Source organism: Zalophus californianus, chromosome 7, assembly GCF_009762305.2.
Source record: "Zalophus californianus isolate mZalCal1 chromosome 7, mZalCal1.pri.v2, whole genome shotgun sequence".
NCBI classification, from domain to species: Eukaryota; Metazoa; Chordata; class Mammalia; order Carnivora; family Otariidae; genus Zalophus; species Zalophus californianus.
In genome coordinates this window covers 48,628,719-48,641,210 of record NC_045601.1, presented here as the reverse complement: position 1 = coordinate 48,641,210, position 12,492 = coordinate 48,628,719, and positions in this window count along the sequence as shown.

Here is a 12,492-nt window from a genome sequence, read left to right as displayed (position 1 = left end):
TTTATTTATTTGACAGAGACAGAGATAGCCAGAGCAGGAACACAAGCAGGTGGAGTAGGAGAAGGAGACGCAGGTTTCCCGCCGAGCAGGGAGCCCGATGTGGGACTCCATCCCAGAACCCTGGCATCATGACCTGAGCCGAAGGCAGATGCTTAATGACTGAGCCACCCAGGCACCCAATAATCATAAACTTTGACCATTGTTGGGAAAGATCAATTTTGGGCAGTGTTCTCGGAGGTACAACTACTTCCCAATCCTCTTCCCCCTCCTCTTCCCTTTGGTCCCAATGTCTATAATCTTGAGAAAATTTAATTTCTCTAAATCTTTGCCTCCCTGTCTATAAAAGAGAGATAGTCACATCTAGCTTAGAAATCTTACAATGATTCAAAGAGGATAATGTACTTAAAGTTAATTAACTCAGCAGTCAGAACAATAGATCTGCTCTTCCATGATTGTTCTACCTCCTTCCCTCCCTCACCCCTCCCTTCTTTCTCTCATCCTTCCTCCAACCCTTTTTTTATTTTTTTCTGTGGAAATATGCTAGGTCTAGGATATTTTGACTGCTGATTTTCCTCAAAAAAAAAAAAATTTTAGGGGCACCTGGGTGGCTCAATCAGTTAAGTGTCTGCCTTCGGCTCAGGTCATCAGGGTCCTTGCTCATCAGGGAGCCTGCTTCTCCCTCTTCCTGCTGCTCCCCCTGCTTGTGTGCTCTCTCTCTCTCTCTATCAAATAAATAAATAAAATCTTTAAAAAAATTTTTTAGTGTAGTGGGCATGAATATAGGTAATATTGAGGAAAGTAAGAGACTTCAGAATCAAAATTAGAACTAAGACTCCCATTTGAATTTCTATAGTGAAGGGAGAAAGTGAGAGCCCTCTCACCAGAAGCTGGTAACCACCACACCCAAGTTCTCTAAAACAGAAAAATTATAGGATCTCTCTCTTTTTTATATAATGTTGTTCAGCTAAAACCTTCAACACACATTGCCTTATGGTTAGCAGGAAATAAGTGTCAAGATGCTCAGGAAGGGAAGAGGAGACCAGGGCTGTGATGAAGACAGAGTTCACTAACAGATGTCAGAAGGGCTTCCTTATGTCATGGTGTTTTTCTCAGAAAACATTAGTAAGTTATCATCTCCTTGCATGTCTTATTGTTGTGTTTCATATCATTGGGAAACAAATTTCTTCATCAATATGATGATACATAGACAAATAGATCCATCATTCGCTTTAGTTCTTTCCCTACTTCTTCTTTTGGATTCATAACACCCACTTGCCTTCTCTGACTAGTTATCCTTTACCACTTTAAATTTGCTCTTCTTGGGCAATCTTATCTATGCCTTGACCTCCTATAGCTCAGATCCTTGCCAGCTCCCAAACTTAGAAGCAGGGGTGACAGAGATTCTTTTTTATTATCATTTTATTATCAATTTTATGATAATTTTATGACTATAATGATAACCATTATTATTTTCTTTGAGTATAGTTGACACACAATGTTACATCAGTTTCAGGTGTACAACATAGCAATTTAAAAACCCTATACATTATACTATGCTCACCACGAGTATAACTACCATCTGTCCCCATATATTGCTATTACAATACCATATTACCTATGCTATACCTTTTATTCCTGTAACTTACTCATTCAGACTAGAAGCCTGTATCTCCCACTTCCCTTCACCTATTTTGCCCATTCCCCCACTCCCTTCCTCTCTGGCAACCATCAGTTTGTTCTCTGTATTTACAGGTCTGATTCTACTTTTTGTTTGCCTATTCTGTTTTTCATTTGTTTTTTAGACTCCACCTATAATCGAAATCATATGGTATTTGTCTTTCTCTGTATGACTTATTTCACTCAGCATAACAACCTCTAGGTCCATCCATGTTGTCACAAATGGCAAGATCTCATCCTTTTCTTTGGCTGAGTAATATTCCATTGTATACACAGCATATCTTCTTTATTATCCATTCATATATCAATGGACATTTGGGTTGCTTTCATATCTTGGCTATTGTAAATAATGCTGCAACAAAGAGTCTCTTTTTTTAAATCTCCCAGTCCCTAAATTATTCATTTCTGATTCCAAAGCAAGGGTAGATGTAAGATGGTTTTGAATCGGAAACACTGGCTGGGACAGTGTAGGTGCTCAAGACTGAAAATGGGAAGTTCTGAAGAGTCCCTTCTTCGGTTTCAGGTGAAAGCAGGGCAGGAGACTGACAGGAGAAAGAAGCTCAAAAGAGTAAATTTATTCCATTCCTATAGAAGGCTAGGAACAAGCCTTCCTTTTAAGTGTATTTTTTCCCTTTCCCAAGTATTAAATGAAGAAAAGGAATTCAGGTAGAACTCAGCCCCATGTATACCTTGGGTAGGGAGAGTGGGAGATGGCGCAAAGAGAAACCAATAAAGGAGGCTGAGAATTGGTACTCCTGATCTATCGAAGACTTTTCTGAATAGACTTAATTTATTTCACTGTGGCTTATAGAGACTCTAGCAGTACTTGCAAATCTTCATCTTCATTTCTTATTTCTTCATTTGAAATGATACATAAGCAGTTTCTTTTCACCTGTATCTTCCATTATTCACTATATCATAGCAAACATAGTGACTTTGTTGCAGTTCATCTTCTTGATGGAATTAGATCAGATCAAAATATTCCTATCCCTCATTCAACATTAATTACAAATAAATGCAACAGCAAACTATGGACACAACAAGAGTTGTGTGGTATTGCGTATTATAACCTGGCCTGGAGATTTTGCCCGCACTAGGGGCTCAATAAAGTGTCTACCCAAAGTGGCTTCCTTCTGAAGGAGGGAGTTCAATGCTACTCATAAGTGGACAACAATGGAATATGTAGCTGGAAGAATCAAACCATAGTTTATCATTGTGTTAGAGATTATAAAAGCTCTGCTGTTGGAAGTTTCTTTCAAAAACCATCACTGAAAAAGTTCATTGCAATTTTCCCCCCAGCTTCCAGAAATAATATTGCCTCACTCACAAGGAAAAAAATATAGAGGTATTGAAACAAACTATGAATCTCTTCAATCTCTTAATGTGTATTTACTAGGATTTTAAAATAGGATCATTAAGGACTAACTTACTGTATGGGGAGTAACAGGAGAAAAAATAATCTTCCTGTAATTTCAAAATAAGTCATAATTCCAGATGGACTATTTTCTTGTTTGAATTAAATTGACTCTGACAGCAAATGCCATTTTTGGCTTAGAGAAACCCCTGCATTCCTACCTGTTCCTTCCACTGCTTCTCTTGGGACTTAATTTGATTGACTTAGATATTTGGTTCATCCATTAGGCTGGTAGTGTTGAGTTACAGCCTCAGCTTTGCTTTCAGAAGGCCCCTTACCTTCTAAACATTCCTTGCCTGGAATTCTTACTTCATTAACTTTGTCAGTGTGCCAGTTACCCAAGGTACCACAACACATCCTGTTAGGAAAAATCTCCATTGCTCAGTTTCATGTTCGCTGCTACATGGGAAGGAAACAATATGAATTATATTCTATTAACCACCAAATAACAGGCCCTATCTGATACAGAATTTTTGCTGTCAGAAGATAGATTACTTTCCAAGCCAATCCAGGGAGATTTTGTTATGTTTTTCTTCTTTACAAAAGTGCTCCATTAACTTCCAAAAATTCATGTTGACCAGTGGTCAGGGATAATTCAACAACAGATGGGAGAGAGGGAGTTTTCTGGTGACAGAGGGTATTGTGAAGGATGGGATTAAAGGCCTATGATGTGTCAAGACCTCACATGCTCACAAGCAAACAAGTGTGCATAAAAGGGCCTAAATAAAGTGACTGCCTAAACCAGCACTATTAACCCCCCTGAGTGGCAATTTTATTCAATTAACCCATACAAGACATCAAACTGAAAGTATATAATAAGTTTAGTGAATCTAGTTTGGTCACCAAATTCATCACCAGTTGGAACAAATTCATGTATACCTATCTTCCTTTCTTTGTGAGAGAGAGTCCTTTAGTTGTTTTTTTTTTAATTTTATTGTATTATGTTATGTTAGTCACCATACAATACATCATTAGTTTTTGATGTGGTGATCCAGGATTCATTGTTTTCATATAATACCCAGTGCTCCCTGCAGTACGTGCCCTCCTTAATACCCATCACTGGGCTAACCCATCCCCCCACCCCCTCCCCTCTAAAACCCTCAGTTTGTTTCTCAGAGTCTATACTCTTTCATGGTTCATCTCCCCCTCTGATTTCCACCCCCTTCATTTTTCCCTTCCTTCTCCTAATGTCCTCCATGCTATTCCTTATGGTCCACAAATAAGTGAAACCATAGGATAATTGACTTTCTCTGCTTGACTTATTTCACTTAGCATAATCTCCTCCAGTCCCATCCATGTTGATGTAGAAGTTGGGTATTCATCCTTTCTGATGGCTGAGTAATATTCCATTGTATATATGGACCACATCTTCTTTATCCATTCATCTGCTGAAGGGCATCTCGGCTCTTTTCACAGTTTGGCTATTGCGGACATTGCTGCTATGAACATTGGGGTACATGTGGCCCTTCTTTTCACTACATTTGTGTCTTTGGGGTAAATACCCAGGAGTACAATTGCTGGGTCATAAGGTAGCTCTATTTTTAAAATTTTGAGGAACCTCCACACTGTTTTCCAAAGTGGCTATACCAACCTGCATTCCCATCAACAGTGTAAGAGGGTTCCCCTTTCTCCAACCAGGCAAAGACCCCATCAAAAAGGAGAATTTCAGACCAATATCCCTGATGAATATGGATTCCAAAATTCTCAACAAAATCCTAGCTAATAGGATCCAACAGTACATTAAAAGGATCATCCACCATGACCAAGTGCGATTTATCCCTGGGATGCAAGGGTGGTTCAACATTCACAAATCAATCAATGTGATAGAACACATTAATAAAAGGAGAGAGAAGAACCATATGGTCCTCTCAATTGATGCAGAAAAAGATTTGACAAAATACAACATCCTTTCCTGATTAAAACTTTTCATAGTATAGGGATGGAGGGAACATTCCTCAAGTTCATAAAATCCACCTATGAAAAACCCACAGAGAATATCATCCTCAATGGGGAAAACTAAGAGCCTTTCCCTTAAGATCAAGAACACAGGGATGCCCACTCTCGCCACTATTGTTCAACATAGTACTAGAAGTCCTTGCAACAGCAATCAGACAACAAAAAGAAATAAAGAAATAAAATGTATTCAAATTGGCAAAGAAGTCAAACTCTCTCTCTTCACAGATGACATGACACTTTATGTGGAAAACTCAAAAGACTCCACCCCCAAATTACTAGAACTCATACAGCAATTCAGTAATGTGGCAGGATACAAAATCAATGCACAGAAATCAGTTGCTTTCTTATACACTAACAATGCAACTATAGAGAGAGAAATTAGAGAAACGATTCCATTTACAATAGCACCAAAAACCATACGATACCTCGGAATAAACCTAACCAAAGAGGTAAAGGATCTATACTCTAGGAACTACAGAACATTAATGAAAGAAATTGAAGAAGACACAAAAACGGGGCACCTGGATGGCTCAGTTGGTTAAGCGACTGCTTTCGGCTCAGGTCATGATCCTGGAGTCCCAGGATTGAGTCCCACATCAGGCTCCTTGCTGAGCAGGGAGCCTGCTTCTCCCTCTGACCCTCCCCCCTCTCATGTACTCTCTCTCTCTCTCATTCTCGCTCTATCAAATAAATAAATAAATCTTAAAAAAAAAGAAGAAGAAGACACAAAAAGATGGAAAAACATTCCATGCTCATGGATTGGAAGAATAAACCTTGTTAAAATGTCTACGCTACCCAGAGCCATCTATACCTTCAATGCCGTCCTGATCAAAATTTCAATGACATTTTTCAAAGTGCTTGAACAAACAATCCTAAAATTTGTATGGAATCAGAAAAGACCTCAAATCGCCAAGGAAATGTTGAAAAAGAAAAGCAAAGCTGGGGGCATCAACTTGCCTGATTTGAAGCTATATAACAAAGCAGTGATCACCAAGACAGCATGGTACTGGCACAAAAACAGACCTATAGACCAATAGAATGGAATAGAGAGCCTAGATATGGACCCTCAACTCTATGGTCAAATAATTTGCGACAAAGCAGGAAAAAATATGCAATGGAAAAAAGTCTCTTCAATAGTGCTGGGAAAATTGGACAGCTATATACAGAAGAATGAAACTCAACCATTCTCTAACACCATACACAAGGATAAACTCAAATTAAGACTTAAATGTGAGACAGGAACCTATCAAAATCCTAGAGGAGAACATAGGCAGTAACCTCTTCGATTTCAGCTGCAGTAACCTCTTTGACATCGGCCGCAGCAACTTCTTTAAAGATGCATCTCCAAAGGCTAGTGAAACAAAAACAAAAATGAACTTTTAGGACTTCATCAAGATAAAAAGCTTCTGCACAACAGAGGAAACAGTCAACAAAACAAAGAGGCAGCCCACGGAATGAGAGAAGATATTTGCAAAAGACACTACAGATAAAGGGCTGGTATCGAAGATCTATAAAGAAATTCTCAAACTCAACACCTAAAAAACAGATAATCAAGTCAAAAATGGGCAAAAGACATGAACAGACACTTCTCCAAAGAAGACATACAAATGGCTAACAGACACATGAAAAAATGTTCATCATCATTAGCCATCAGGGAAATTCAAATCAAAACCACAATGAGATACCAACTTACACCAGTTAGAATGGAAAAATTGACAAGGCAAGAAACAACAAATGTTGGAGAGGTCATGGAGAGACCCTTAGTTTCTATTTCATATGTAGAATTCTTGGAATGCTTGGGAACAAATTTCAAAGGAAAAAAAATTTGTAAAACACCACAATTTTCATAGAAAGGCTAAAAATCACTTTTAAATAGGAACTTGAGATTGTGTCTCAATAAATAGATCATATTGAAATTAAGCTATTGTGTCCAGTCTTTGGGGGGATCACTGACTTAGATTTATAGCTTCCCATGAAAATCTCTCTTCATTTATAGTAGATAGTAAATATTTAAATTTAATTTGCTAAAATTTTAGTGTTATTTCTAAAAATCAAATGTACAGTCAGCATTGTAATAATATTTTTGACATAAAATGAGAAATTAAATATGTGTATATACATATAATTATTTATTTTATTAATGCAGTACCATATTGTCTCCTAGAACAATATATATTAAAGTATCACTGAACAAATTGACCATCTTTCTTATTCAGTTAAAGCCAGCACCTAAATTAAAGATGTTACCATCACTCCTTGATTTGTCCCTGAGCAGATCTTTGTAAGTTTATATACTTAATTGCCCCTCCTTTTTAAGAAATCTCTGCTGATCTCCTATGGAGAATTCTAGGCTCTTGCTTCCCAAACCAGACTGCATCTGGATTGTCTCTGCTGTGGCTCTGGCACCTGAGAAGGCCAAAGCCTTGACCTCAAAGAAACTGCAGCCTTTGAAGGATGACCAAGCATCTGGGCTGTCTCAGGGGCCCAGCAGGCCTAACGACTGTGATATCATTTTTCCACTAACAAATATAAATCCAGCTCTAACATCTTTTCTGTCATGTTAATTTATGTATATCAATGCACAGATCTTTGTAACAATGCAAACTGAGGAATGATCTTGCAATTGTTTACATTCTATAAGCCTCAGGAATTTGGAAAGTAAAGCGAAGTCCCATTAGTTCATCAATATTTTTGCTTGACCTGCTTTCATAGAAGGCATCAAAGCAAACAAGAATGTGTTTATATGTATATAATGTATAAAAGTATGACGTAGACAAACATATATGCCACCTTAAATTCACCCTATAAGGAGATATTAAGCTATCTTTCTACATTTCTAAATAAACAGATAAATAGGAACTTATTTACTCCTCAACAATCATAAACAACATTGTCTGTTTTATTCACTGCCGTATCCCCAGAATTTAGAGGCTTAGAACACTCTGAATCACAGTAACTGCTTAATAAATGTTTCTTCATTAAATTCTTATTTTATGTAATTTTCTAAATACACAAATTCCCATGTGTGTATTTATATGTGAGTGTGTGTAATGAGGGAATTAGGGTCACTGAACCCTCTGCCGTTGAAAATTGATGTATAACTTTTGACTCCCCCCAAATCTCAACTAGCCTACTGTTGAGAGGAAGCCTACTGTTAGCCTCAGCAATAACATAAACAGTCAATTAACACATATTTTGTATGTTATATGTAGTATATACTGTATTCTTACAACAAAGTAGTCTAGAGAAAAGAAAATGTTCTTAAGAAAATCATAAGAGAAAATACATTTACAGTACTGTAGTGTATTTATCAAAATAAAATCATGTATAAGCAGACTCACACAGTTCAAGCTAATGTTCAGTAAATATATATATAATATATATAAATATATAAATATATAATATATGATATATTATACATAATATAAATATATATAATATACATATTATATATATATATTAGGCTCTTCAAATCATGAATATTTGGGCAGGTTAAATAAGCAAGTCTTTCTATTTGCAGTGCCAAGCACCTATATTACAAGTAAAAGCATTAGTGTTTTCTTTTGTTTGTGTCATTTGCTTGCATTTGGTTTTTGTATTCAGCCTTAAACCATGGCATTTTCTTTCATCTTTAGAGAAAATCGGTAAGTATGAAGCCTTGTCTTGTGGTACAGTGAAAGAACTAATAGTCAGACAATTCCATCCCCTAAACACAGCTGATGGATCCACAGGTGGGTTCCCGACCAAAGCTGGGTCTATCTGGAATCTTTCAGAGAGTGGTAAAAACAGGGCGGGCGGGGGGCGGGGGCAGTCTAAAGTCAGCTCTTTCAGGTGATTTGACCTATAGGCCATAGAACTAAGGAACCAAAATTCTTCCATCCAAGTTGAGAAATGAGGAAGCAAAGGGAACCAGTCATAGTGAGAAGGAAAAAGGAAACAGGTCTGTTGAGAGGAACATGGGAAACAGAGTCTGATCCCTTTCTAAACTCTCTTCCCAAGGACTATGTTATAACCCTGTCTCCTGCAAACTTAAAAGAGTATCTAATGTATTTTCCTGAAGATAAATATCCATTATTGCTAGGAAAGGAATTATAAATTAGTCAATTCATACACACATACATGTGCAAGCACTCACACACACACACACACACACACACACACACACACACACAGACATACAGTGTTTCCAAAAAGGATTTGAAGTGGCTATATCACAAACAAAATAAAACATAAAATTATTTAAAACATTAAAAACAGAATTGGGGTGCCTGGGTGGCATAGTCGGTTGAGACTCTGACTCTTGGTTTCAGCTCAGGTTGTGATCTCAGCGTTGTGAGATCAAGCCCCACATTGGGCTTGTGCTCAGCTTGGAGTCTGCTTGGCATTCTCTCTTCCTTCTCCTTCCCCCACATCTGTCTCTCAAATAAATAAATAAATCTTAAAACACACACACATTAAAACAGAAGAACCAAATAATATGAAGACCTGAGAATGAAGGAAATTATCAAGACAAATTTAGAAAATCCTCAGCAATAACCTCTAAGCTTCCTAGAAGTCAAAGAAAAGAGAACAAGCTGCAGAATACCCATTGCTCATTGAAAGTAAACACTGCAATTCAGCACAGAAAAACAAAAATGTATTCTCTGAAGGAAACTGTGTGGGTTAGCACTACATAATATAATGTATAATATTATTCATACTACATATAGATGGGTATCTCCATATATAGATATCTCCATATTTTATATTGACTTTTGACTAAATCCTATAGCATATAGTTAAGATGCATTTCTAAAAGAAAAAAAGAAAAAAACAATGTCAGAGTCAAAATCCAAAAGTAGTTTGTTATTTACATATGGGACCAGTCTAAGTAATTTTGAAGAGTGACAGTTGAACCTGCTAAAAAGTAGAACAAGATTTATAATTTGCCTTTAGTAAATAGTCATCTTGCTTATCTTTATGTTTTCCTTGGTTTCATTTCTCCTTCTATGTTTGCTTTCTTCCTCTACTTACTTCAAATTATATTTGACCTTGTTATACTTTCTATGTTTATAGAGCTATCTTAAATTCTTCCTGGAATGACATGGAATGTGCATGCATATATAAGTACATATATGCATATATAGACCAGCAGAGAATAGGAAATACTCTGAACTAATCCCCACATAGCTTATTTGTTAGATTAACCAGTGTTCTCCATTTCTTCTGTAAAACATCTAGTTTTTACCCATGGTGCACTAACACTCTTACTGAAAGGTAACTTTGCATTCTGCTGGTATATATTTGTCTTGAATCATATATGAACTTACTTCAGTTGTGTTTGTTCTAAAGCTGGTTTCATTTTGTGCCCTTGTTATTTTAAAAATCTAGGTAATTAAATTGTATTTATGCTTATGAAATGAGAATGTGAAAAGAGATTATATCTAAAAATAAATAAGTTTAAGTTTTCAGAAAGACTTGAAACATGCAGCTTAAAAAAAAAAAAAAAAAGCTATCACATTTTCAAAATATACCTAAAATCCAATTCTTTCTCTCCAATTCCACCAGTACCAGCATGGTCAAAGCCAGCATTTTTTGTCAGGGTTACTGAAATAGTCTCATCACTGGTAGTCTAGTTCCTTCTCTTTTGCCTTTGAACTTATTCCCAGCATAGCTGTGAAAGGTCTTTGCACTGGCTGATCCTCCTGCTGGAATGTTCTTCCCCACACAGTCATATAACTGATTCACCACGTCATTTAAATGTTTGTTCAATGCTATCTTGTCTAGCAGTCTACCGGGACCTTTCTAGTGAGATTGCAAACACCTCCCCACGTTCCTGATTCCCTTTACCCTGATTTTCTTTCTACTATAGCATGTTCCAATTTATTACAGAACATAATTTACTTATTATGTTTATTGCTTGTCTTGTCGTTCTGTTGCCATAAGGTAGAAACCAGAATATGGTTTCCCTGGGAGAATTCTGCTATCTGAACTAACCTAAGTGTCTAAAAGAGTACCGGGCACAAAACAGACTCTCAATAAATATTAGCTGAATTAATGAATTAAATGTAGAAAAGGCAGCTGTAAAATGTAAATGAGCTGATGAATACTAAATCAGCTTATGAAAACCAATCATGTTTCCCTCTACCAGCAGTAACAAATTAGAGAAATAACTTTTAAAAATGTTTTTTACAATAGCCATAAAATTATAAGGAATTTGTTTTGCCAGGAGTTTGAAAGACTTCCATGAATAAAACTTTTCAAGTGAAAAAAGAACAAAAAGATCATCCAAATAGAGATATTTACATCAATTCTCCCTCTAAATTAATCTGTAAAGTCAATGCAACCCCAGTATGGATCAGGATTTGCCCTCCACCATATTAAGCCATACTAGAAAGGCATAGATCAGAGTAAAACCAAAGCAAAGCAAAACTATTATTGTGATATTGCCAGCAGAAGACCAATGGATCAATGGTACAGGATTGAAAACTCAGGAAGACTCCTAATTTACAATAAAGTTGGCACAATAAATTAACTGGAGAGAACATGTTGTTTAGAAAATAACGTTTGGAAAACTGATTCACTATTTGAAAAAAAAACAAACAAACAAACAAAAAACCCTGTGTTTCCAACACAACAAGTAATGTGGACTAGAAAGGAATTAAATGCTTAAAGTAAAAAATAAAACTATATATTTAATATTAAAAATGAGACAATACCTCTGTGATTTAAGGACAAAGAAGGACTTCTTAAAACTTCAAAATCCTGTGCCAAAAGTAAAATAAGAGAATGTGATTACATAAAAAAAATAAAGTGTCTGGCCAATGAAAAACTCCATGAATAAACAGACAGATGAAAGGTATTGGCAATCTCTAAAACTGACAAAGGACTAATCTCTGGAATAAAACAAAAATATCTGTGAATCAACCAGAAAATTATAGGATCTTCAAAGGCAAATGAGCAAAAGATGTGAAAAGGCAATTTACAGAAGAGGAAACATGAACAACTATCATGTTTATGAAGACATACACAAACTTATTAGTAAAAGAAGAAATGTGATTTAAAACATTGGGATCCGCTTGACTTAATGACTAGTGATAAGCTATGTCGACTTCATGTATTCCCCTGATATGACATAATGAGAAAGGAACACCATCTCTGTGGTATTTTTCCCAAACCCCAAACTCAAGTCAAATAAGGTGAACACATCAGATAAGTTCACATGCTAGGGCATTCTACAAAAGACATGGCCAGTGCTCTTCAAAATTCTCAAGGTCATGAAAAACAAGGAAAGACTAGGAAACTGACATGTATAGGAGGAGACCTGGGGACTTCATTACTAAATGTAATGCAGTAATCTAGAACCCTGGAACAGAAATAGGACCTCAGTGGGAAAATGTGAGATCTAAATAAAGTCTCTTGCTTAGTTAACAGGTTTTGTGCCAATGTTGGCCCCAATGTTAGTT